Source organism: Doryrhamphus excisus, unplaced genomic scaffold (assembly GCF_037039965.1).
Source record: "Doryrhamphus excisus strain RoL-2023G ecotype Guam unplaced genomic scaffold, RoL_Dexc_Guam_v1.1 HiC_scaffold_24, whole genome shotgun sequence".
NCBI classification, from domain to species: Eukaryota; Metazoa; Chordata; class Actinopteri; order Syngnathiformes; family Syngnathidae; genus Doryrhamphus; species Doryrhamphus excisus.
The window spans coordinates 6,111,834-6,135,401 of NW_027621862.1; the positions used below are offsets into that span (position 1 = coordinate 6,111,834).

A 23,568-nucleotide genomic window follows, 5' to 3' on the forward strand; every position below is an offset into this window, starting at 1 on the left:
AGCGGGGAAGGCCTGAGGCTCTCTCTGACAGTTCTTCACTGGAGGAGCCTCGAGTCTTCCCCCCGGACTCCCCAAATGAACTGTCCTTTTTAAATATTGTTTTGCAGTCAACCCCTCGTGAGAAGCGAACTTTTAATGGCAGACTCCAGGAACGACCGACACCCAGACGTCGGCAGGGAAGGGAGGCTCTTCCCCTCCAACCCTCACCCACTGGAGTGAAGGAGGAGCCTCACTCACAAGAAATCTCATAGTCACAGTATAAATTTTATAGCAATTATTTAACTTTTAGGCCCCTTTAAGTTTTTTTAATTTATTTTTTTTTAACTTAAAAATCATACTTATGACTCTCACCTTCTCTACCATCAATGTGAGAAGTGTGAAGTCGAAAGTTAGAGCTCAATGTGTTTTATCCTTCCTTCAAACTTTTAAGTCAGATGTGTTTTTATTACAAGAATGTGGTTTACCCTTTTTAACAAACTACAAGCAGTGGGAAGAAATGTGGCCACAAACATCCTTATGGAGTGGGTCAAATGAAAATAAAAATGATGGCGTGGCCATTTTAATTAAAAACCCACATGTCACGGTAAAGGGGAGCACTGTGGTGAGGGAAGGGCGAGCACTATTAACACATTTGACTTTTATGGGACAGGATTTTAACCTCTTAAATATTTATGGTTCTAACGACAAAAATGAAAGGTATGATTTTTTAGAAAACTTGCAGTCCCACATGCTAGGCCGGGTACCTTTTATAGTGGGAGGGGATTTTAATTGTATTTTAAGTAGGAAAGACAGAAAGGGGGTGGGGGAAGATTTTAAAGTAGACAAAACATCAGTTTTATTACAGGACATGAGTAGGGATTTTAACTTACATGATTGTTATAAAGCCATGCATCCCAGAGAGGAGGGCTTCACCTGGTTCAGTGGTGACAGCACCAGAGCCTCTCGCATAGATTATATATTCACACGGGACTGGGCCCCTACTGATGCTAGATTGACCCCTGTCTTCTTCTCTGACCACCTGGTTCTCACCTGCACTCTTTCACTCCCGTCTGGTGCAGCGGTGGGAAGAGGTCTGTGGAAACTGAACTGCTCCCTGCTGGAAGATCAAGATTTGGTCAACCAGTACAGGGAGCGGTTCAGGGACTGGCAGACCCTTCAAGACTTGCATGAGTCACGAGCACAGTGGTGGGAAATGGTGAAGGCAAGGACCCGGACCTTTTTTAAAAAAGCAGGGCGAAAAAAATGTAATAAAGAAAAGAGATGCATGCTGGGACTGCAAAAACGTTTACAACGTTATTTTAACTTAACACAAAAAGGGCTGAATTTTAATGAAGAAATCAAACAGGTAAAAAATGAAATGGCTGCCTTAGCGGAAATTAAAAGTAAAGGGGTGCTTCTAAGGAGTAAGGAAAAAGAAATTGAAGAAGGAGAAAAATGTACCCGGTACTTCTTTAAAAAGATTATGAACAAAGCAGGAGGTATTTTTAAATTAAAAAACAAAGACGGGCGCATGGTGGAGACAAAAAATGAGATAAATGAAACGGTAGAATTCTTCTACCAAGAACTCTATGAAATCAAAAATACAAACCCAGAAGTCATCTCAAGAGCACTTGATTTTATGGAAAAAACAGTTGATGAAAACATAGTTTTAACACAGGATTTTAGTCACGAAGAGTTAAATAAATGTATCAGGGCTTTTAAGAAAGGGAAGTCCCCCGGGGAGGATGGACTTCCCATGGAATTTTATTTAACTTTTTGGGACATTTTAGCACCAGACTTACTCACTGTTTTTAATGAATTTGACCAAAGTAGCAGACTACCTGACAGTTTTAGAGTAGGGATAGTGACACTCCTTTACAAAACTAAAGACAAGACCGACTTGAAAAACTGGAGACCGATTACCCTTTTAAACTGTGACTGTAAACTTTTTAGCAAACTTTTAGCCACACGTATGACCATGGTTTTAGAAGACTTGATCAACCCGGACCAAACCTGTGCCATCCCTGGGAGGAAGATCACAGACAGCCTCATGCTGATCCGTGACACCATCTGTCTTGCGAGAGACAGAAATATTCGGCTAGTAGTACTAAATTTAGACTTTGAGAAAGCCTTTGATCGGGTCTCGCACCAGTATCTTTTTAGGGTACTGCAAAAAGTGGGTTTTCCAGAAAGGTTCGTAGCGTGGGTGGGACTGCTGTACCAGGATATTACCAGCAAATTTGTGGTTAACGGGAATCTGACAAAAGCAGTTAAAATCAACTGTGGCGTCCGTCAGGGATGTCCGTTATCTGCCCTCCTGTATATTTTATGTATAGAACCCTTGGCACAGATTTTGAGAAGGGACAAATGGATCAATGGGGTGACTATTCCGGGGGGACTGACGACAAAATGCATTTTATACATGGACGATTTTAACATTTTATGCACAAATATTTTATCAGTTAACAGAACACTGGACCTGACTGACTGGTTTGGACGGGCCTCTGGGTCCAAACTCAATAGGGATAAGACCCAAGCCCAATTTTACGGACCCTGGACGGCAACAGAGGAAATAGGACTTCCCCTGACTGTGACACAGACTGACCAAAAAATACTGGGAATTAAATTTGGCAAAGACGGGGGAGGGGAAACCAACTGGGGAGACGTGGTAGGGAAAGTGAGACAAAGACTGGGCTTTTGGGGACTAAGACAACTGACTTTAGAGGGAAAGGTTTTAATCATAAAAGCTGTGATTTTACCTTTGCTTTTACTGATCAGCTCTGTTTTTATCCCCAAAAGACATGTGCTTTTAGAACTAGATCGAGCCATTTTTTATTTCCTTTGGGGCTCCAAGTGGGAGAGAGTGAGAAGAGATACTCTCAAAAAGGCAAAAGAAAAAGGTGGAAAAGCAATACCAGATCTGAAACTGTTTTTAGGCGCAAGATATACAGCATTGCACCTGGAAAATGCAGTGGGCTCATCCAGTACTCCCAAGACCAAAGCCTTGGTACGATACTGGATGGGCTCCTACTTAAGAAAGCTCAAACTGATTCCAACAGATCTAACGATACCTGTGGCTTTTAACTTACCACCGGCATATATATTTATAAGGACTTTTTTAAAACATTTTAATTTGGAAAGACAAACATTAGACATTTTAAAAAATCATCGCTCTGTTATTTCTGTCGTGCAGGAGCGGGACCCAGTGAGTCCAGTGCGCGGGCTTGCATTCGGCGAGCCCACATCGGTTTGGCGCAATGTGAACCATCCTGCTCTCCCAAACAGACTTCGGGACCTGTCATGGATGGTGGCCCACGAGATCCTCCCAGTCAGGTCTGTTATGCACTCCCGAGGAATGTCAGCGAACCCAACTTGCCCCCGACCGGGATGTGGCGCACCGGAGTCGGTGAGGCACCTCCTCTGGGAGTGCAGTGCTGCCGTAGACCTGTGGGCGACAGCCGGCGACCTAAACTTCCCGGACTTGCCAGCAAGGGAGGTCCTAAATGAACAGCTTGTGCTCTACGGGGTGAGCCACCAGAAGTCAACCTACAAAGACTTCGGGAAGCAGTGGCTCGCCCTCGCCGCCATCAAAGACGCCATCTGGACCTCCCGCAACTTGCTGGTAAGGAGGCACAGACAGATCCCCCCCGTGGCTGTGATCCGAATGGCTGCAGCAACCCTCGCAGCTGCAAGCGGCGGGCCAAGGACACAGCCAAAAAGAAGAGTCGTCTGTGCCCACCCGGAGGTGGCACCCGGAGCATCACAGAAAAGGTCTCAGCAGCGGCAGCCTGACTCTACGAAGGAAAAAGGAGGAGAAAGAGAAGAAGCATAAGGGTCTGAGGGTACCCTGACAGTGTCCTGGAGATTAGCTGTCTGGGAGAGTGGGATGTAGAGACTATTGATAAGGACTCACTGCGCTCCTGTACAACAGAAGACATTGAAGCTCCTTTTTATGATATTTTAAAATGTTCATTACAAATTTTAATCATTTTTACTGCCCACAGCACTGGCTTTTAACAAAAACAAAAAGTTAATTGAACACTTTTATTTTAAATGTGGTGTTGTGTATTTTACTTTTTTGAAGGGCAGTTTTCAAAAATAATGAAATGTGGTGAAATTCTGTATTAGTGACAATAAACAGTTTCAAAAAAAAAAAAAAAATCTGTTCTTATCAGTTTAATATCTGATACGCCCCCCAACAGGGGACTAAATATTAAATTGCTTTTTGGAACAGGGAGCTGCGATTGGGGCTTGCGCCATCTGCTCCACGCATCGACCTGGTATTGCAGCGCTTCCAGGAACGGTGCACTTCCCCTTCATGTGTAAACAGCAACAGCAGACTCTGGCAGGGTGCATCTTGTGGATGGTGCTGAAAGAAATGCACAGAACGTGCTCACGTTTGGTGCCCCCTGAGCAGTAGTTCTGCAGAGGAAATGGCTCGTGGTAGCGGGGCACTGTGTCTGCGCACTCCATGGACCCCACTTCCCTCGCAGCAGCCGGTCTCCAGAGGGTGTCAGCCACTTTTTGTCAGCCTTGCCTCCTGCAGTCTCCCACCGGCTCCTGATTCTCATGTTTCGTGCGCGCTTCCCGGGGCCCTGTGAGTGTCGCATTGATCAACTGCTATTTGACACTTTTTGCTGGAGTCTAGTTTGGCCTGCGTCGCCTTCAAATAGGACCTTTTCAGTTGACCTGGCAGCTTACGGCCATACTACCCTGAAAACACCCGATCTCGTCCGTTCTCGGACGCTAAGCAGGGGCGGGCCTGGTTAGTACTTGGATGGGAGACCGCCTGGGAATACCAGGTGCTGTAAGCTTTTTATGGTTTCTGCTCTTGCCTGACAGCAGAGGGCGCTGTTTGACACTTTTTGCTGTAGTCCAGTTTGGCCTGCGTCGCCTTCAAATAGGATCTTTTCAGTTGACCTGGCAGCTTACGGCCATACTACCCTGAAAACGCCCGATCTCGGAAGTTAAGACGGGGTGGGCCTGGTTAGTACTTGGATGGGGGACCGCCTGGGAATACCAGGTGCTGTAAGCTTTTTATGGTTTCTGCTCTTGCCTGACAGCAGAGGGCGCTGTTTGACACTTTTTGCTGGAGTCTAGTTTGGCCTGCGTCGCCTTCAAATAGGATCTTTTCAGTTGACCTGGCAGCTTACGGCCATACTACCCTGAATACGTCCGATTTCGGAAGCAAAGCAGGGGGGGGCCTGGTTAGTACTTGGATGGGAGACCGCCTGGGAATACCAGGTGCTGTAAGCTTTTTATGGTTTCTGCTCTTGCCTGACAGCAGAGGGCGCTGTTTGACACTTTTTGCTGGAGTCTAGTTTGGCCTGCGGCGCCTTCAAATAGGATCTTTTCAGTTGACCTGGCAGCTTACGGACATACTAGCCTGAAAACGCCTGATCTCGGAAGCTAAGTTGGGGCGGGCCTGGTTAGTACTTGGATGGGAGACCGCCTGGGAATACCAGGTGCTGTAAGCTTTTTATGGTTTCTGCTCTTGCCTGACAGCAGAGGGCGCTGTTTGACACTTTTTGCTGGAGTCTAGTTTGGCCTGCGTCGCCTTCAAATAGGATCTTTTCAGTTGACCTGGCAGCTTACGGCCATACTACCCTGAAAACGCCCGATCTCATCTGATCTCGGAAGCAAAGCAGGGGCGGGCCTGGTTAGTACTTTGATGGGAGACCGCCTGGGAATACCAGGTGCTGTAAGCTTTTTATGGTTTCTGCTCTTGCCTGACAGCAGAGTGCGCTGTTTGACACTTTTTGCTGGAGTCTAGTTTGGCCCGCATCGCCTTCAAATAGGATCTTTTCAGTTGACCAGGCAGCTTATGGCCATACTACCCTGAAAACGCCCAATCTTGTCCGATCTCAGAAGCTAAGCAGGGGCGGGCCTGGTTAGTACTTGAATGGGAGACCGCCTGGGAATACCAGGTGCTGTAAGCTTTTTATGGTTTCTGCTCTTGCCTGACAGCAGAGGGCGCTGTTTGACACTTTTTGCTGGAGTCTAGTTTGGCCTGCGTCGCCTTCAAATAGGATCTTTTCAGTTGACCTGGCAGCTTACGGCCATACTACCCTGAAAACGCCCGATCTCGTCCTATCTCGGAAACTAAGCAGGGGCTGGCCTGGTTAGTACTTGATTGGGAGACCACCTGGGAATACCAGGTGCTGTAAGCTTTTTATGGTTTCTGCTCTTGCCTGACAGCAGAGGGCGCTGTTTGACACTTTTTGCTGGAGTCTAGTTTGGCCTGCGTCGCCTTCAAATAGGATCTTTTCAGTAGACCTGGCAGCTTACGGCCATACTACCCTGAAAACGCCCGATCTCAGAAGCTAAGCAGGGGTGGGCCTGGTTAGTACTTGGATGGGAGACTGCCTGGGAATAACAGGTGCTGTAAGCTTTTAATGGTTTCTGCTCTTGCCTGACGGCAGAGGGCGCTGTTTGACACTTTTTGCTGGAGTCTAGTTTGGCCTGCGTCGCCTTCAAATAGGATCTTTTCAGTTGACCTGGCAGCCTACGACCATACTACCCTGAAAACGCCCAGTAGGTTTGTCCTAACGAAGAAGCATTTTGGAGGGAAAGTGGAGAGGAGCTGTTTGTTTCTGTGGCATGTAGTGAAACTTTGGCAGCTGATTTCTGAACCATGTACTTCTTTTTGTCACTTGCCCTTCGAGAACGAATTGACGTTGTATCCACAGCTGACATGATTGTTGTGGATCCCATTACCCCAGAAGGTGCTTGAATCCAAAGAGTATGACATTGTGATGTGTTGTCATTCAGTGCCACTTTGCAGAGGCTCATCCACTTGACAGTTGAATTTTTTTCTCTGTCCCCATGTGGCATTGATGGTTCAGTGGTAGAATTCTCACTTGCCAAGCGGGGGCCGCGCTCGTGTCGTTGACATTTGGTGCCAGCCAATCAGGATGCGACACAGACGTCAGACAAGCAAAGAGACTCGCCTGCCACGCGGGCATGATTACCATTACCATTACCATCTATCAGGGATGGCAACTGAATTAGGAATCAATGCCAGAAACCTGCCACAGGATTTCAGATAATGTTTTGATGCAGACTGGTCATGATGCCTCTGATTAATTTAATTAATTAAAATTAATTAAACCATTACCTGTGAGAGGTAAGGTACACCATTGCACTAAACATTGATAGAATAGTTAGTAATGGAGTTAGTAGTGAATAACTAACAATGCTTGTGGGGATTTTTTTGGTTTTGGACCTCTTTCAGATAAATAAACATGCAAACTGACCCGGGAACATCATGGCTGTTCCTGACAAATGAACATAACAGGAGGGTTAAGATGACTACACTTCCAAAGTTCTCAGCTATGACTGAACCTCTCGCTCCTTTGTTCCCTGAGAAACTAGGTTGGCTGTGGAACTGATCAAACATCAAGAAGACCACATCAATTGAAAAAAAACTAAAAAGTGATATCTTGCCCGAAAAAGGCCCGGTTAGCTCAGTCGGGAGAGCATGAGACTCTTAATCTCAGGGTCGTGGGTTCGAGCCCCACATTGGGCGGTTCAGATCTTTTGGTGATACATCTTAAAGATTTCTTTCCTGTGGACAATTCTGCAACATGCGGAAAACATTTCATTCGAAGGACACAAAAACAAATCCCATTCTTGTATGACGCGCTCATACAAGAGCGCTCACTTCGCATGTGAGATGAAGTGGAATTGATGCCTGCATTCTCCAAATGGTATAGTATGCCTTTTTCTTGCCAAAAAAGCATTCTCAATCTCCCACATGGTACCGGATACTTGGATTAATTGCATTCTAATGATGTTTCCTAAAAACACAGGTGGTGTCAAAACTGGTGCATTAGTATAGTCCGATGAGGATGGGATTCGAACCCATGCATGCAGAAAACAATGGATTAGCAGTCCATCACCTTAACCTCTCGGTCACCTCATCTCCTTTGTGGACATGGTCTTGTTGACTCAAAATGACACATCGTAATTAGTGTTTTGGTGTTGCAGAAATTGTGGCAGCCTTCTTGTGCAGCGGGGGGATTCAACTCAAAGGCTAGAGTTCTTGCTCTACATGCAAGAAATAGCGGGTTTGATACCCGTATTGTGGAAATGATATGTTATGGCTTTTTTTCCCAACAAAAGCGATCTCTGACATCGTACCGTATACTTTGATTCATTGCATGCTAATAATGTTTACTAAAAATACAGGTGTGGTCAAAACTAGTGTATTTTTACATCACCACACTTCAAGTGGACAGACAATCTTGTCTTTTCAGACAATCCAATTACAAAAGCAACACACACCTGCCATGACCCTGAATCGACCCTGCTGCGGCCACAACAAAGAGTAGGAACCACTATACAATTACGGCTGTGAGCTATGCTTTTCTGGGCAAGAACCATAAACTCAGACTTGGAGGTGCAGATTGCTCATTCCAGCTGGTTCTTTTTCGTCTGCGAGCAAAGCTTGAATTTCATGTGGGTGTTGTCCTGGCGGGAGAAACATTTTAGCTTGTGTCGGCACGGCTACCGTGACAAAAGCCCATTTTCCTTTCCAGTAAATGTGCATCAGCTGAACACTTTGCAGACCTAATGCTGTGAACATTTGCGCGAACTCAAGGTCTGGTCCTCCATCCTTTTTGTGTCTGATTGTAACATGATATGCATCAGGATTCTGTATGTCACCTCCCAACTGTACTTGTCTGGTCTTAATATGTAATTGGCTGTGTTGTCGTGATCGATGTTGATGAAATCAAGAGAACAAAGTCACCCCTTTACAAACTATTTGCCAACTCACAATGTAAACGGCAATTGTGCTGAAAACTGGGATTGAACCAGGGACCATTAGATAGTCAGTCCAACGCTCTCCCAACTGAGCAATTTCAGCTGCAAAGGGGTTTCTCTGCTTTTTCAGTCTGGGCTAAAAGTGGGGGTAGGGTGAAGCTGTGTCTGTGCCACGCACTACGTTGCTGTGTACCTGGTCCAGTGTGTTCTCATTTTGGGTTGGAATGTCCCCATGCTGGTAAAGGGTGGGGATTACAGTCCGTTGATGAGGATAAGCGGTACAGTGGAGTTCACTGGTTGAAGTCGCCAGGTACCATCAAAATGGTAATGGGCCACGAGGGTGTTCTGAATTCCCCTTTGGCAGAATTGGCTAAATGGCCGTACAAAAAGCACCATACTTGGAGCCTGTGGTCAATGTCAACAGTTGGGCTAATTCAGTTCCGTTGAGACGGTGATTATGTACCAAGTCAGTTACATATGTCAGTCAGGATTTGGTCGAGGTTGTTGTGTGGTTTTGGCATGGATAAGGCTATGTATCTAAATTTAGGAGGAGTCCATGGTCTGTAAACATACTGAAGTACTCCCCCTGCTGTTGCGGAACTTGCGGGACCTTGCAAATTTCCCCACTGAGGGACGAATAAAGGCATATCTTATCTTCTACCATAGGGTAGGCTTTTGGCAAGAAGTAGGATTCTTAATCCTACTTCTTGCCATTCTTAATGCTTTCCCAAGTTCCAACATTCCCTTGGGAGCGAGTTTGATAACCTCGGGGTGGGGACATGATGTGCCAACGGGGTTGGGAGGATTCTAGAATTTTGGTTTGAGTGTGTCATTTAATTGAGTCGAGTCAAATGTTCCCCAAGAGAGGGTGGACATGGGTGTCTGTTCAGAGGCAGTTGCAGAGTGATCATAAATCCTAAATTCATCATCATAAATTTGAAATGTCGGGTACAAAGATGTGGCCTGAGTCGGAGTTTGTAGAACTACTGATGACTGAAAGTCTCGCTCCTTCTGTTCCCTGAGAAACAAGGTTGTCTGTGGAATTGATCAAACATCAAGGTGGCCACATCGATAAAAAAGAAAAACAAAAAATTATATCTGCAGCTGAGAAAGGCCTGTTTGGCTCAGTCGGTAGGGCATGAGAGTCTTACTCTCAGGGTCTTGGGTTCGAGCCCCACATTGGGCAGTTCAGCTCTTTTGTTGATACATCTGAAAGATGTCTTTCCTGTGGAAAATTGTTCAAAATGCAGAAAACATTTTATTCGAAATACAAAAAAACAAACCCCCTTCTTGTATGACCACAATTCCTAACTTGGTTGGCTGTGAAATTAACTAGGGACCTTTTGCGTGTTCGGCAAACGTGACAACCACGACACTATGGAAACCTGAAGGAAGGGGTTTTTAAGGGGACAGGCGAAGTCACAAAGCAGTTGCCAAACAATGAAACACGACGATGTGTCCAAAGTGGGGGCAGATTGACAATTGTCCAAATTGGCAAATATTTCTCAATTTTTTATCAATAAAGTAAATTTGATTAGAGATCAGATGATAGATGTTGACGGTTGACTGTCAGATTCTATTGTAAAGATCAAGACAATGTAGGATAAACTGCGTAGTTTTCAATTTAAGAGGGTAAGTGTAGATGAGGTAGGAAAACTGTTGCATTCCATTAAAAGCGATGAGCCATGTGGTATTTATAATTTGGTTGGGAGGTTACTGAGGGCGGCAGCAAAGTTGATTCAGGAGCCAATATGCCATATCTTCAATTTAATTATTGAGAATTAGTGTCACTGTTCATTCGTGGTTCCCAATTGGCAAACTGTGTGTCAATGCGCCCTACAAAGACAATACCCTTGTGTATTTGGACATTTGCAGGTTTAAGAAATCAGACCACTTTAGCCAAATATCTTCTGGACAAAAGAGTGGTCAGACAAGACTAAGTTTGAGCCAGTCAACTGAACATTAGACTTTTGATCTGAGTGTCCGGGATTCAAGTCCCTGTTCAGCTGACCAGTGATAGGGTCTGAGGTCCACTTGCAAACGCCTCCTTTTTGCCCACAAAATACAAGGGCAACAGGACAATCCCTTGGTACTTCATGGAAACGATGTGAGGTGCCTGGCTTTTAACTAGAAGTGGAAAGACTTGTGTAGCCCCTCACACAAACCATGTGTCTTCCTCCCATGCACATGTTGCCAGCTGATCCTTGACATCAGCAAAATTTTGGTTCTAGGACAATGGGGTCACCTGCCCCCATTGGTCTCTTCCAAGCAGTCACAGTGGCCGAGAGGTTAAGGCGTTGGCCTTGAAATCCATTGGGGTTTCGAGGGAGGTTCGAATCCTGTCTGTGACGCTTTGGTTGGGCATTTGTTGCTGCCTTGTGGTGGAATACTTTTGGTTATGAGGGCCGGGGTTTTGTCCTTTCACGGTCCGCATTCTCTCCACTGGTGGTCTAAATTTTGGGTAGAGGATAATGAGGTCCACTGTCCCCATTGATCTGCTTCTTGCAGTCTCGGTGGCCGAGAGGTTTGTTGCCATTCTGCTTTTGACATGCTGTTTTCAGCGGCCTTGTCGAGGGTGTTTCACAGGTGGGTGGTGTGATGTTGGATATGGGCGTTATTAGCACCACACGCTGACCAACTGAGCTAACCGGGATAGCGGCAGAGAACTGCCGACAACGTGCAGTTTTGGGGGCACTCGAGGTGCCAAGACTTCATTGACGGTGGCGATTCATGGCAATCCATGGGAAGTCATCAGACCAAAAACATGTCAGGGAATCCATGAAATCCTTTTCAGTCATGGTGTAAGGACGCCTGTTACAATAGAGATCTAGGTGAAATTGCCTTTACTGGAAAAAGCAGAGAGCCACCTTCGCAGCTGAAATAGCTCAGTTGGGAGAGCGTTAGACTGAAGATCTAAAGGTCCCTGGTTCAATCCCGGGTTTCAGCACAGTCCCTCATTTCGTCCTTCTTCTTGAAGGGCTCAGCTGTGTTGTACAATCTGACAGTCCTTTGCTGCCACATCATTCCAGTCGAGGACAATGGACATGACCAGGAAAATGCCAGCTGTGTGATTTCAAGCAGTGCCTTCTGAGAGAAAAGAGTCTTAATCTGGTGCTTAAGACCAATCATCCACACAACCTAAAATGATGCCCTGATCAGGAAAAAACTGTGCCCTTGTGAGGTTCGCTGACAATGGAGGACACTCAAAAGGAGCCGGACAAAGCAACACACTCCTCAGCCTCCCTGGGAAAGTCTATTCCAGGGTGCTGGAGAGAAGGGTGCAACTGTTGGTCGAACCTCTGCTACAAGAGGTCCAATGTGGTTTTCCTCCTGGTCGCAGTGAGGACAGTGAAACCACATACCCAGTGGCATGCCGCTCCACTCTGAATATGCAGTTAACGCCCCTCTCTTTTTATTCTCTTTCAGGGGTCCCCTACTACATGGTCGTGCAACACTGGGGGGAGGCAGTTGTACAAGCTGTGTTTATTTGTCTATGTGTGTGTATGTGAGAGTAATTACTTTAATTGTTTTTCCGAGTTCTTTTCTTGACACATTCTTGCAGGATTAACGTGAACATCTGCAGGGTCGCTGTTGGCGCTTTCAGGCACCTCCAGGACCTGGGGCTCGCTGGGGGTCTCTGATCAGGGTCACGGGAACATTTCTTCTTCAGCACATTCAAACACTTTCTATTGTCTAAGCGAATGGATATAAGGGTGATAACTGACGCTATGTTTGTTCCGTCTACATTTTATTCGAACATGCGTGCAACCGGTCCTTTAGCTTGTCATGCCAGAAGTGCCCTCCCCCCGACGAGCGCCCTCTGGCATCGCTTCTCGGCCTTTTGGCTAAGATCAAGTGTAGTATCTGTTCTTATCAGTTTAATATCTGATACGTCCCGCAACAGGGGACTAAATATTAAATTGCTTTTTGGAACAGGGAGCTGCGATTGGGGCTTGCGCCATCCGCTCCACGCATTGACCTGTTATTGCAGCGCTTCCAGGAACGGTGCACTTCTTCTTGTGTAAACAGCAACAGCAGGGTGCATCTTGTGGATGGTGCTGAAAGAAATGCACAGAACATGCTCACGTTTGGTGCCCCCTGAGCAGTAGTTCTGCAGAGGAAATGGCTCGTGGTAGTGGGGCACTGTGTCTGCGCACTCCGTGGACCCCACTTCCCTCGCAGCAGCCGGTCTCCAGAGGGTGTCAGCCACTTTTTGTCAGCCTTGCCTCCTGCAGTCTCCCACCGGCTCCTGATTCTCAGGTTTCGTGCGTGCTTCCCGGGGCCCTGTGAGTGTCGCATTGATCAACTGCTGGATGTAATCTGACACAATGATCTTGTCTGGTGGAGGCCTTCCAAGTTTCCTCCACAAACCAGTGGCATAAGGGGCTTTTCCGTCTTCCGTTTGGCTTCTCAGGGTCGGGTTTGGTGGCCCTTTGTGTGTTGGATATGACAAAAAAAGAAAAAAAAACCCACGTGGGATAGCCACAGGCGGTCAGAGCCTGTAACTTGTGCGTCTGCCCCCTCGGTGAGTGAGTGACCCGGTATTTTCTGCTCTCTTGTTTGCGCTTCTGACAGCTTCTGGCTCGGGTTCCAGTGGGCGAAGGGACTCAAAGTGCAGGAGCTGGCCTGTGCGGGTAGGTTTACCATGAACCACAATGTTGTGGCTTCCATCTTGGGTGTCGCTGCTTGCCTTCCTTGGACATAAAGATCTGAAGCAGTTGCCTCTGCGGCTGGGAAGGCCGCTGAGAGCAACAACAGCAATTTGAGCCGCTTCCGCTTAAGTTGGACGGTTGTTTCTGACGGCCACCTCGTCCACTGTGGCCAGTGGTTCCGGTGTGCTGGTAAAGTGGAGGTGCTTGGCCGACGCCCCTTTCTCCGCCTGGTTGCCGTTTTACATTGAGGTTTCCTGACTGAGAGCAGATCGGCCTCTCGGCTGGTTGGTTGGTTGGTTGGTTGTCTCCTGCGGACGGGCAGACCTTTCCAGCAAGCGTTGGTAGTGCTGGGCTGGTTGTTTCTTGCTCGAGTCCGGCTGCACTCGCAAGCCAAGGAGCTCGGCACGGCGCTGCACCTGCCTCTTGTTTTAAACACGGGATCAGGGGAGAGCGCGAACGCAGTCCCCCACTATCACAAATTATGCAGTCGAGATTCCCACATTTGGGGAATTCGCAGAGGTCAGCTCAACCCAGGTGCAATGGCTGAGCCTCGCCCTGAGTGAACCACCTTCTTGATCATGGTATCTCCCCTGCCAGGTAAGTATGAATTGGACCGGTCTCGCCCGGACGAGTCTCTCGCACATGCTAAGTGGTGGTCTCATCAGGTCGCCCGCAACAAGCCCAGCCACTGGACCTGTGTCCAAATTCAGAGAATGTACTCTGGTTGTCTCAAGGAGTCGGTCTGTGTGGCACTCGTGTGACTTCATTCTGAGCAAAGGCAGCGGCAGCAAGTGGCTTAGTGCAGTTGCTGCAGACGTTCAATTGGGAGACTGGAGTACTGACTCCACGTGCCTAGTCACACCATGTAACATGAGAGGCCAATATGTTAAACGTGTAGACGTGCGAGGTCGTCATGGGTCAGTGGGTTGTCAGGTTCAAACTCCTGTGACACTTGTAAAAAACACTTAAATGCAGAAATACAGAAGAGACAGACAACAATATTCAAAGTTACTCGCAGCGAGGACAGTGAAACCACATACCCAGTGGCATGCCGCTCCACTCTGAATATGCAGTTCACGCCCCTTCCTTTTTATTCTCTTTCAGGGGTCCCCTACTACATGGTCGTGCAACACTGGGGGGAGGCAGTTGTACAAACTGTGTTTATTTGTCTATGTGTGTGTATGTGAGAGTAATTACTTTAATTGTCTTTCCGAGTTCTTTTCTTGACACATTCTTGCAGGATTAACGTGAACATCTGCAGGGTCGCTGTTGGCGCTTCCAGGCACCTCCAGGACCTGGGGCTTGCTGGGGCTCTCTGATCAGGGTCACGGGAACATTTCTTCTTCAGCACATTCAAACACTTTCTATTGTCTAAGCGAATGGATATAAGGGTGATAATTGACGCTATGTTTGTTCTGTCTACATTTTATTCGAACATGCGTGCAACCGGTCCTTTAGCTTGTCATGCCAGAAGTGCCCTCCTCCCCTACGAGCGCCCATTGGCATCGCTTCTCGGCCTTTTGGCTAAGACTGCGGTTGCCTCCTTTAGGTGGAGAATTGTATGCTTCAGGTGCATAGAATTCTGCCAACATTGGGGAGGAAATTTTCTACACTTTTGTGCAGTGCAAGGTGTTTTATTTAAAAACTCTCATTGAGCAGGAAAATTTCATCTGGTGGTGCCTCCACTATGTCGGCCAGCTATGCTGGTATGCGGAGGCACCACAGTGTGCGTTTCACATATAAGGAAATGGAGGGTGAGTCACTGGGACTGTCCAGATTGGATTTTTCCAGAAAAATCATCCAACAAATCCTTCAATTCAAACCTGACGACCTCAACTGCATTTTGGCACTGCCTTACAACAAAGGCTATGACGTAAGTTTCCAGTCTGCTGCAACTTTGAGAGAATTTTGGACTCGTTATGAAGATGTGAAATCCCAGTTGTCTGTGTTCAATGTTGAAAACCTGACTGACAATGCGGCTAAAACCGTTATTGTTAGAATGTTTAATGAGACAGTGACCGCAGACGACATTTGCTTTTGGCTGGGAAGATATTGCACGGTTAAAGGCCAGGCTATGAAGGTGAGAGATGAAGATGGCATCTGGAACTGCGCCTGGAGGGTCCCCATCCAGCAATGGCAGGAGCCTCAGGGCTTCCAGGGTCTGAAACATCTCCCATCAATGATAGTCCTGGGAGAGAACCGAGGCTACATACACTACCAGGGTCAGCCCAAGCTCTGCCGCAAGTGTGGAGAGCACGGGCACCTGGCAGAGGCATGTCAGCAGACTGTGTGTCGGAAATGTAGAGAAATTGGACATACTTTTTAACAATGTATCAATGGCAGTAAGTGCAACCTCTGTGGAGACTCAAACCATCTCCTCAGAGACTGTCCGAAATCCTTTGCCAACAAGCTAAAGGCTGGAAAAGAAAAGAGAAATGGAGAGGAAAGTGCTGGGGCCAATATGGCTGTTGAGACCAAAAATAATTCAAATCTCCCGCCAAAACCTGTGATTGGAGGAGAAACAGGTGAGGCGGGACAGAGGGAGGGGCTCACAGAGGCCCCAGAAACCATGACTCAGAGTGGTCTGCTGGCAAGTGAAGGGTGCACTCACCTGGTAGTCACCCTGCCGCCGCCAGAGTCAGAAGAGGAAGCCATCCCACCCAGTGGCCAGCAAGCAAAAGACTCGCTTCACAGCTGTCTGACTCCTCCCTTTTATCAGAGAAGCGGGGAAGGCCTGAGTCTCTCTCAGACAGTTCTTCACTGGAGGAGCCTCGAGTCTTCCCCTCGGACTCCCCAAACAAACTGTCCTTTTTAATCGGTCCTTTTTTATTGTTTTGCAGTCAACCACTCGTGAGAAGCGAACTTTTAATGGCAGACTCCAGGAACGACCGACACCCAGACGTCGGCAGGGAAGGGAGGCTCTTCCCCTCCAACCCTCACCCACTGGAGTGAAGGAGGAGCCTCACTCACAAGAAATCTCATAGTCAGAGTATACATTTTATAGCAAGTATTTAACTTTTAGGCTCTTTTAAGTTTTATTTATTTTTTTAACTAAAAAATCATACTTATGACTCTCACTTTCTCTACCATCAATGTGAGAAGTGTGAAGTCGAAAGTTAGAGCTCAAAGTGTTTTATCCTTCCTTCAAACTTTTAAGTCAGATGTGTTTTTATTACAAGAATGTGGTTTACCCTTTTTAACAAACTACAAGCAGTGGGAAGAAATGTGGCCACAAACATCCTTATGGAGTGGGTCAAATGAAAATAAAAATGATGGCGTGGCCATTTTAATTAAAAACCCACATGTCACGGTAAAGGGGAGCACTGTGGTGCTCCCTGTAAATTGTGTGTCTGCCCCCTCGGTGAGTGAGTGACCCGGTATTTTCTACTCTCTTGTTTGCACTTCTGACAACTTCTGGCTCGGGTTCCAGTGAGCGAAGGGACTCAAAGTGCAGGAGCTGGCCTGTGCGGGTAGGTTTACCATGAACCACAATGTTGTGGCTTCCATCTTGGGTGTGGCTGCTTGCCTTCCTTGGACATAAAGATCCGAAACAGTTCCCATTGCGGCTGGGAACAGCAATTTGAGCCGCTTCAGCTTGAGTTGGATGGTTGTTTCTGATGGCCACCTTCTTGATCATGGTGTCTCCCCTGCCAGGTAAGTATGAATTGGACCGGTCTCGCCCAGACAAATCTCTTGCACATGCCACATGCTAAGTGGTGGTCTCATCAGGTCGTCCACAACAAGCCCAGCCACTGGACCTGTGTCCAAATTCAGAGACAGTACTCCGGTTATCTCAAGGAGTCAGTCTGTGTGGCACTCTTGCGACTTCATTCTGAGCAAAGGCAGCGTCAGCAAGTGGCTTAGTGCAGTTGCTGCAGACGTTCAATGGGTGCCGTTGCTTAGACAATAGACAATAGTCTTGAGTGTTTTGAAGCAGGAACATTCCCAGACGCTGACCAGCTACTCCCAGCACCACTAATAGTTCAGGTGCCTGGACAACAAGTACTGCTTGGGCAACTGCTTGCTTCCCCCTCCCCTTAGAGTTGGACGACCATGTATCAGGGACCTCCTAAAGAAAATAAAAAGAGAGGAGCATGAATGGCATATTCAGAGTGGAGCGGCATGTCACTGGGTATGTTGTTTCATTCTCCTCGCTGCGAGAAACAAATATTGTTGTCTGTCTCTTCTGTAATTAAGTGTTTTTACAAGTGTCACAGGAGTTTGAACCTGACATTTACTTGGTCCTTCGAGTCGGATCCCAAGACACCTGAGGAGTCCAGTTGGAGAGCAGACGAGACAGAAAGACCGTGGCCACGGCAGACAAAACCCTTTGAAGGGCTGTCTTCTCAGCTCAACAACTGGAAGCTGAAGGTTGACAGGATACCGACGGAAGAGAAGACAAGAAACAGTAAGACACTTTTGATCAGAGTGTGAGTGAGTGTGTTAAAGCAGGGGTGGACAAACTGAGACCTGGGGGCGGCATGCAGCCCGCTAAGGGTTCTTGACCCCTGAAACTGAGTGCGTCCCGCAGGTCAATAAGGTTTGTCACCCGGAGCTAAAGCCTTGTGTATACTAGTCGCTGGCAAGCAAAGACATGGACTCGGCACTGCAGAAAGACAGAGCCGACGGTCTTCTGTGATAAGGCGGACTTGGCAGTCTTATGCAATAGGGCGGACTTGGCAGTCTTGTGCAAGAGGACGGCTCGGCAGTCTTTGAAAAGACGGGGTTGTCCTTTGTGGAAGACAGAGTTGGCGGTCCTTTGTAATAAGATGGAGTTGGCGATCTTTCACAGTAAGACCGAGTTGACGGTCGTGTTGGCTAGAAAAGGAGAGCCTCCGCGGTGAAAGACCTTTTCAGGGTTTGAATGCGAAAACAAAGTACGAATGAGTGTGTGAATGGGAGATTTTGTCACTAGACAGGTCTTCATATTAAAGGGTGAGAAAAAGAGTAAGTCTTTGAGGAAGCAGAGGCAAGAATTCTCCGCCCTCACCGGGGTAGAAGCTTGAGAATTACCTCAAAGAAAAGTTGATTACTCTCTCACTGACAAACAACCCTGTTGTTAGTTTTCCCTAGGAAGCTCATCACAACAGGGACCAAATTATTCCCAAGATGAGAAATAAAAGTGGAAAACCACAAGTAAAAAAGGAAGTACTAATGTGCAAAGATTTGTGTTACGTGTTTCAGAGCCAACCAACCAAAGTAAACCATCTAGAAATATGGATTAACAAGTATGGTTTTGACGGACAATTATCGATCCCTAAATTCATAAAATTGCAACAGGATATTGCGAAAAAGAACAAGAATCAAACCAATAAAATGCAAAAGGAACGGTATGATGACCTATCATATTGGAAGGAGTTGGCAGAAAGAAGGCAAAAAGACAAGGCGGAAATGAAGGAAGAAAGGAAGGAGAGAGAAAAAGCAGAAAGCGAACGTTGTAGAAAGGAAGAGTTACAAAACACAATCAGGGAAGTTTTACTTCATGAGTACCAGAAAGGTGAAAGAAAAGCAAGTGAGAAGAACGACACAGACACGTTTTATACACGTAAGGAAGATAATGAAAGTACAGTTATGCCAGCTAAAAGAATGAGCAGCAACAGTCAAAATGAAGGTGGAGTAGGTGAACAACCTCGATTGTATCCACAGTTGTCTGAACCCCCACATTATGACAACCACTGTGTCAGACCATCAGCACCATACCCACCACAAACAAGAGCTAAACCTTTTTCTGTGGAGTGGTCAAAACAGATGGGAGAAGTATTTTCTCCTAAATCACCACCTAAGGTTTCACCGGAAACCGATGCGTTTCCAATGATAGAAGTACCGAACCCTAATGTAGCCAATGACGATCATCCCACAATCCTAGTGTATCGTACATGGACACAGGATGATGTGAAAAAGGCCTTAGATGGTGTCACACCTGTAAAAGAGGATGCGGAAAGATTCATTACCCATTGTATTATGGGTGGACGAAGCCACATGTATCACTCTACAAAGAGTCAGATGACAAAGGGAAAGACACAGGGCAGATAATACAAATTGGGATGAATGACGAGGACTGGACTGTAGACCCACAGGGGTATGAAGTCAGTGAATCCACAGGACTAATGAAAAAACCATTGTTCTGGACAACTCAGGTTAATTATGGCAGACACATAATAGATTCAGCTTGATCAACTTATGTGCTAACAGAAAAGGAAGAAAATAAATTAAAAAAACATACCAACAATATTGTGGTCCCTAGGTCCATCGGATGTAGGACTAATTAAAAGTGCCCAACCTGTACAAATTAAAGCTAAAAATGATTACAGGCCATGCGTTAGACAATACCCAATAAAACCAGATGCATACGAAGGAATAAAACCAGTTATAAGAGATTTGTTAAAAGCTAAAGTCTTAGTAGAATGTAATGACTCACCATGTAACATCCTTATTTTCCCAGTAAAAGAAGTGCCACCCTCTGTGGGATGGAGACTGATACAGGACAAGTTGTAAATCAAGCTGTGGTGGCAAGAGCACCTTGTGTGCCTGACCCACACACATTGTTAAATTCTTTACCAACAGATCTCACATGGTTCACCGTAGTAGACATCTGTAATGCATTCTTCTCCATTCCAATAGAAAAAGAAAGTCAGTTCTGGTTCGCATTTACGTTTGCAGGAAAGGGATATACGTGTCCTTTTGTGCAATGACAATAAAGGGAGTCTATGTCTATATACGTACGTACACACGCCTACCACAAGGATATTGTGAAAGCCCGATAATTTATTCACAAGCAATGATGGCCAGTATGTCCACGTTTGGAACCCCCAAATGGAAGCCAGATAATATTATATGTAGATGACATCCTACTCGCGTCACCAGATAGGAAGTCATGTAAAGAAGACACAATAGCCTTATTGCACCATTTAGCAAAAGAAGGTCATAAAGTGAGTAAAGACAAACTACAATTTTGTAAGCAATCAGTGAAGTATTTAGGCCATCAGTTGACAGGACAAGGGCGAACCATTCTAACAGACAGAAAACAAGCAATCTTGTGGTTTAGGTGCATTTAAGAAAACAAATGATGTCCTTTTTAGGACTCACTAATTATTGTAGATGTTGGATTCCAAACTATGCACAAATAGTGTCACCATGAAGCATGCAAATTAATGAAAGGTCAAAAGGTGACTATTTATACTGACAGCCAATACACTTATTCAACAGTACATACCTTTGCACAATATTGGCAAAACAGAGGTATGATAACATCAGCGGGAAATTCAGTAACTCACGCGGGATTATTAACAGCATTACTAGAAGCAGTGCAACTGCCAAAACAAATTGCTGTATGTAAATGCACGGCACATACAAATAATTTAGATCCGATATCTTTAGGAAATGCATTCGCTGATAAAATGGCAAAACAAACGGCATGAAAGGAACTGAACCATCTTAATAGACCAGGAGCCCACAGGGGTCAGAGTAGCCGGAAAGCTAACAAATTCCCATGTGCACAGCATTTAGTACAAGGGTCACTGTCTAGAGAAATGGACATCTGCCGATCTTGCTGTGGTGGGTGTGGTCATGAGGGCCGTGAAAAGGCACTGAAAATTCGAGCTAGATTAGCTCTACCTTCTAACAAAATGAAACATATTGAAATTCAATCAGCATGTTGTATTGTGTGATAATTAAGCAAAGACAGACATTTCTGGTGGTGGCCTACCCCTGGCAGATACCAAAATAGAACAAGAAAAGTTTGAGCTAGATCAGCTTTGTGACTAACAAATTCAAACTGATGCTAAATTGTTCAGTACTGCAAACTCTTTCAAAAATCACTAACGCCAGACAATTTTTGTGGTGGGATGGCCGCGCCAGACACTTTGAAAGGGCCACACCCTCGGAGGTGACCGAGATTAGCTTGCGGGCTAACAAAATAAAACCACTTGCAGTATGTTATCTATGATGATGTCTATCTCAAATAACCATTGCCAGACCTTTTATATGGTGGGGTACCCCTGCCAGATGCATTGTATAAGCCCCGCCCTTGACCCAGATCAGTATCTTACGACAAGAATTAAATTGAAATGAGCCGGTTTTTAGTTGTTTTCAGGATTTCTAATGCTTGAAATTAAGCAGGCAGAATATCTGACATGAGGTTTGTCAAGATCAATGTGCACCAATGATGTCATCTCTCCTTTTCCCGGAGTTTACCGACTGAGTTTTTCTCTTTTGTTGAGATCATCATTTGGTTTCAGCCAAGTTATGGATAAATTAGGAATTCTTAAAAACTAATTATATTCTTTTCCCATCTATAGGCATTTTAGAAAATTTTATTTTTTCGTGTCCCCTGATCTTTAAGCATTTATGAGATGACCGTCTGTGCTTGCCACTGCACTTTAAAATTATTTTCAGTGACTTGCAAGAAAATCAGAGTCAAGAAAATACAAGTGCAACAGAAAATGTCATGCCAGCCATGGAATCTACCTCTATGATGTCAGACAAGTCGCCACAACCTCAAGAATCACATGAGACGACTTCAGTTGCTGGTCAAGTGGTAACTTCTCTTTGTACTTTAAAGTAAATGTATCTAATGTATATTGAGGCTGACAGAGTACATGCGATCATACTTCTTGATGTCCACATTGATCCAAATGAATAGGCCTACTTATTGACGGTCTTGAATTCCAGGAGATAGAGGCTGATAACTGCAGCATCTTGTGTTGCTACATCTGCGAGAAATCGACAGATGAAGACAGGAAGCTAAAGCTGTTTAATGAAAAGACATGGAGTACATTAAAGACTGCTGCGTCCTTACGGAAAAGTCTGAAATCCGATAAATATTCTAGCACCACTCATAAGATAATGCAAACCAGTAATGAATCTCATCATTACCATCCTTCCTGCAACAAGAACTACACAGCAGTAAAACGGCCACGTCCTCCGGAATCAACTGTTGAACCACCTGCTAAGAAACTTCAGAGTCAAATTCAGACAAGAACCGTTAGTCCACTTCCAACGAATCATGATCTCCAGGAAAATTGTTTCTTTTGCGGAAAGTCTCGCAAAAAGGTCAAAGGAAAAGAAAAAGCAAAACAACCTGTAAGAACAATGGGGGGTTGTGATTCACTTCGGCAACGAGCACTGTCTTCTAGCAATGAACGAGTTAAAAGTCTTTTGAGGTCTGGTGTTGACTTGATAGCTGCCAATGCATGGTACCACAGAAGCTGTCGTGCAAAATTCTTGTTGGAGAGTGATGGCAGGAGTGATGGCCCAGAGAAGAAAGTTCGGTCTGTTTGTGCACCTACACCAAGTACTTGCCACAGAGGAGCGTTTGCCTCTCTTTGTTCATACATTCAGACTGAGGTAATTGAAAAAGAGCGATCCATGTTAGTGTCCGCCTTACTTAACATGTACAAGGTAGAATACACAGGCATTGGAGGGGACGAGGCAGATGTGGATACTTACCAGGCCCAGAATTTAATGAGGAAGATAAAAGAACGGTACGGGGACACAATAAAAGTCAAGCTGGCTGACCAAAAAAGGGGCAACTTCATTTTCAGTTCGAAGATCCCAGAAGATGATGCTGTAGACAGACTTCATGATGATGCTGAACTGGAGGCACAGAATGACAAATTGCGATGGGCAGCTCTTCATCTTCGATCACAGATCCTGAAACTGCCAAAGTCGAGGACACCAAAACCAGCCACTGTGCAGTTCACCAATGCTACACAGCAGAGCAATGCGGAAATGAATGAAGCTGAATCTGGTGCAACCACATCTGCTGCAACAGCTTCAGACCCTGAACCCAACGACCATAGAATACGAATGAATGCACTAGACCTGTACTGGTTTGTAAAACTGAGGGATGGTGACACACCTCTACATGCTGGCTTCATCAGAGACCCTCTTCCACTGCAGCGAATTTGCTACATGGATCCAATATCTAAGTCGCCCACAAATAACGATGTAGTGAGAGAGACAATGCTGAGGACGATGCGCGTTGCAAAGGAGACAGGTCAGGACTATGGTGTTGTTACGTATGACTTAGCAGTTGCACTGAAGGCATATGGAATTCAGGCAGTAGAGGCTCCCTTATTTGACAACTTGCTGATTTTGCTTGGAAATTTCCACATTGAATTGGCATTTTATGGTGCGGTGGGAACACTTATCAATGAAAGTGGTGTAGAAT

At 45.8% G+C, this 23,568-nt stretch overlaps 8 non-coding genes and 7 pseudogenes across 8 annotated transcripts; 12 read left to right on the forward strand and 3 right to left on the reverse strand.

The window, feature by feature from the left end:
* Positions 1–4,114: 4,114 nt before the first annotated feature.
* On the forward strand, positions 4,115–4,293 carry LOC131126969 (U2 spliceosomal RNA; annotated as a pseudogene).
* Positions 4,294–4,674: 381 nt separating this feature from the next.
* LOC144897132 (5S ribosomal RNA) lies at positions 4,675–4,793 on the forward strand. Its single transcript, XR_013626702.1, has one exon. It is a non-coding gene; the product is annotated as a 5S ribosomal RNA (ribosomal RNA).
* Positions 4,794–4,905: 112 nt separating this feature from the next.
* LOC144896219 (5S ribosomal RNA) lies at positions 4,906–5,014 on the forward strand (annotated as a pseudogene).
* A 112-nt stretch (positions 5,015–5,126) lies between these two features.
* LOC144896449 (5S ribosomal RNA) lies at positions 5,127–5,235 on the forward strand (annotated as a pseudogene).
* Positions 5,236–5,347: 112 nt separating this feature from the next.
* LOC144896793 (5S ribosomal RNA) lies at positions 5,348–5,456 on the forward strand (annotated as a pseudogene).
* Positions 5,457–5,568: 112 nt separating this feature from the next.
* Positions 5,569–5,687, forward strand: LOC144896465 (5S ribosomal RNA). The gene has a single exon (XR_013626448.1). It is a non-coding gene; the product is annotated as a 5S ribosomal RNA (ribosomal RNA).
* Positions 5,688–5,799: 112 nt separating this feature from the next.
* On the forward strand, positions 5,800–5,918 carry LOC144895893 (5S ribosomal RNA; annotated as a pseudogene).
* A 112-nt stretch (positions 5,919–6,030) lies between these two features.
* On the forward strand, positions 6,031–6,149 carry LOC144895890 (5S ribosomal RNA; annotated as a pseudogene).
* Positions 6,150–6,261: 112 nt separating this feature from the next.
* Positions 6,262–6,370, forward strand: LOC144896414 (5S ribosomal RNA; annotated as a pseudogene).
* A 1,064-nt stretch (positions 6,371–7,434) lies between these two features.
* Positions 7,435–7,507, forward strand: trnak-cuu (transfer RNA lysine (anticodon CUU)). Its single transcript has one exon. It is a non-coding gene; the product is annotated as a tRNA-Lys (tRNA).
* A 314-nt stretch (positions 7,508–7,821) lies between these two features.
* trnas-gcu (transfer RNA serine (anticodon GCU)) lies at positions 7,822–7,903 on the reverse strand. The gene has a single exon. It is a non-coding gene; the product is annotated as a tRNA-Ser (tRNA).
* Positions 7,904–8,775: 872 nt separating this feature from the next.
* trnav-gac (transfer RNA valine (anticodon GAC)) lies at positions 8,776–8,848 on the reverse strand. The gene has a single exon. It is a non-coding gene; the product is annotated as a tRNA-Val (tRNA).
* A 2,771-nt stretch (positions 8,849–11,619) lies between these two features.
* trnaf-gaa (transfer RNA phenylalanine (anticodon GAA)) lies at positions 11,620–11,692 on the forward strand. Its single transcript has one exon. It is a non-coding gene; the product is annotated as a tRNA-Phe (tRNA).
* Positions 11,693–12,570: 878 nt separating this feature from the next.
* LOC131126970 (U2 spliceosomal RNA) lies at positions 12,571–12,761 on the forward strand. Its single transcript, XR_013626580.1, has one exon. It is a non-coding gene; the product is annotated as a U2 spliceosomal RNA (small nuclear RNA).
* Positions 12,762–13,838: 1,077 nt separating this feature from the next.
* Positions 13,839–14,002, reverse strand: LOC131126792 (U1 spliceosomal RNA). The gene has a single exon (XR_009129310.2). It is a non-coding gene; the product is annotated as a U1 spliceosomal RNA (small nuclear RNA).
* Positions 14,003–23,568: the final 9,566 nt, after the last annotated feature.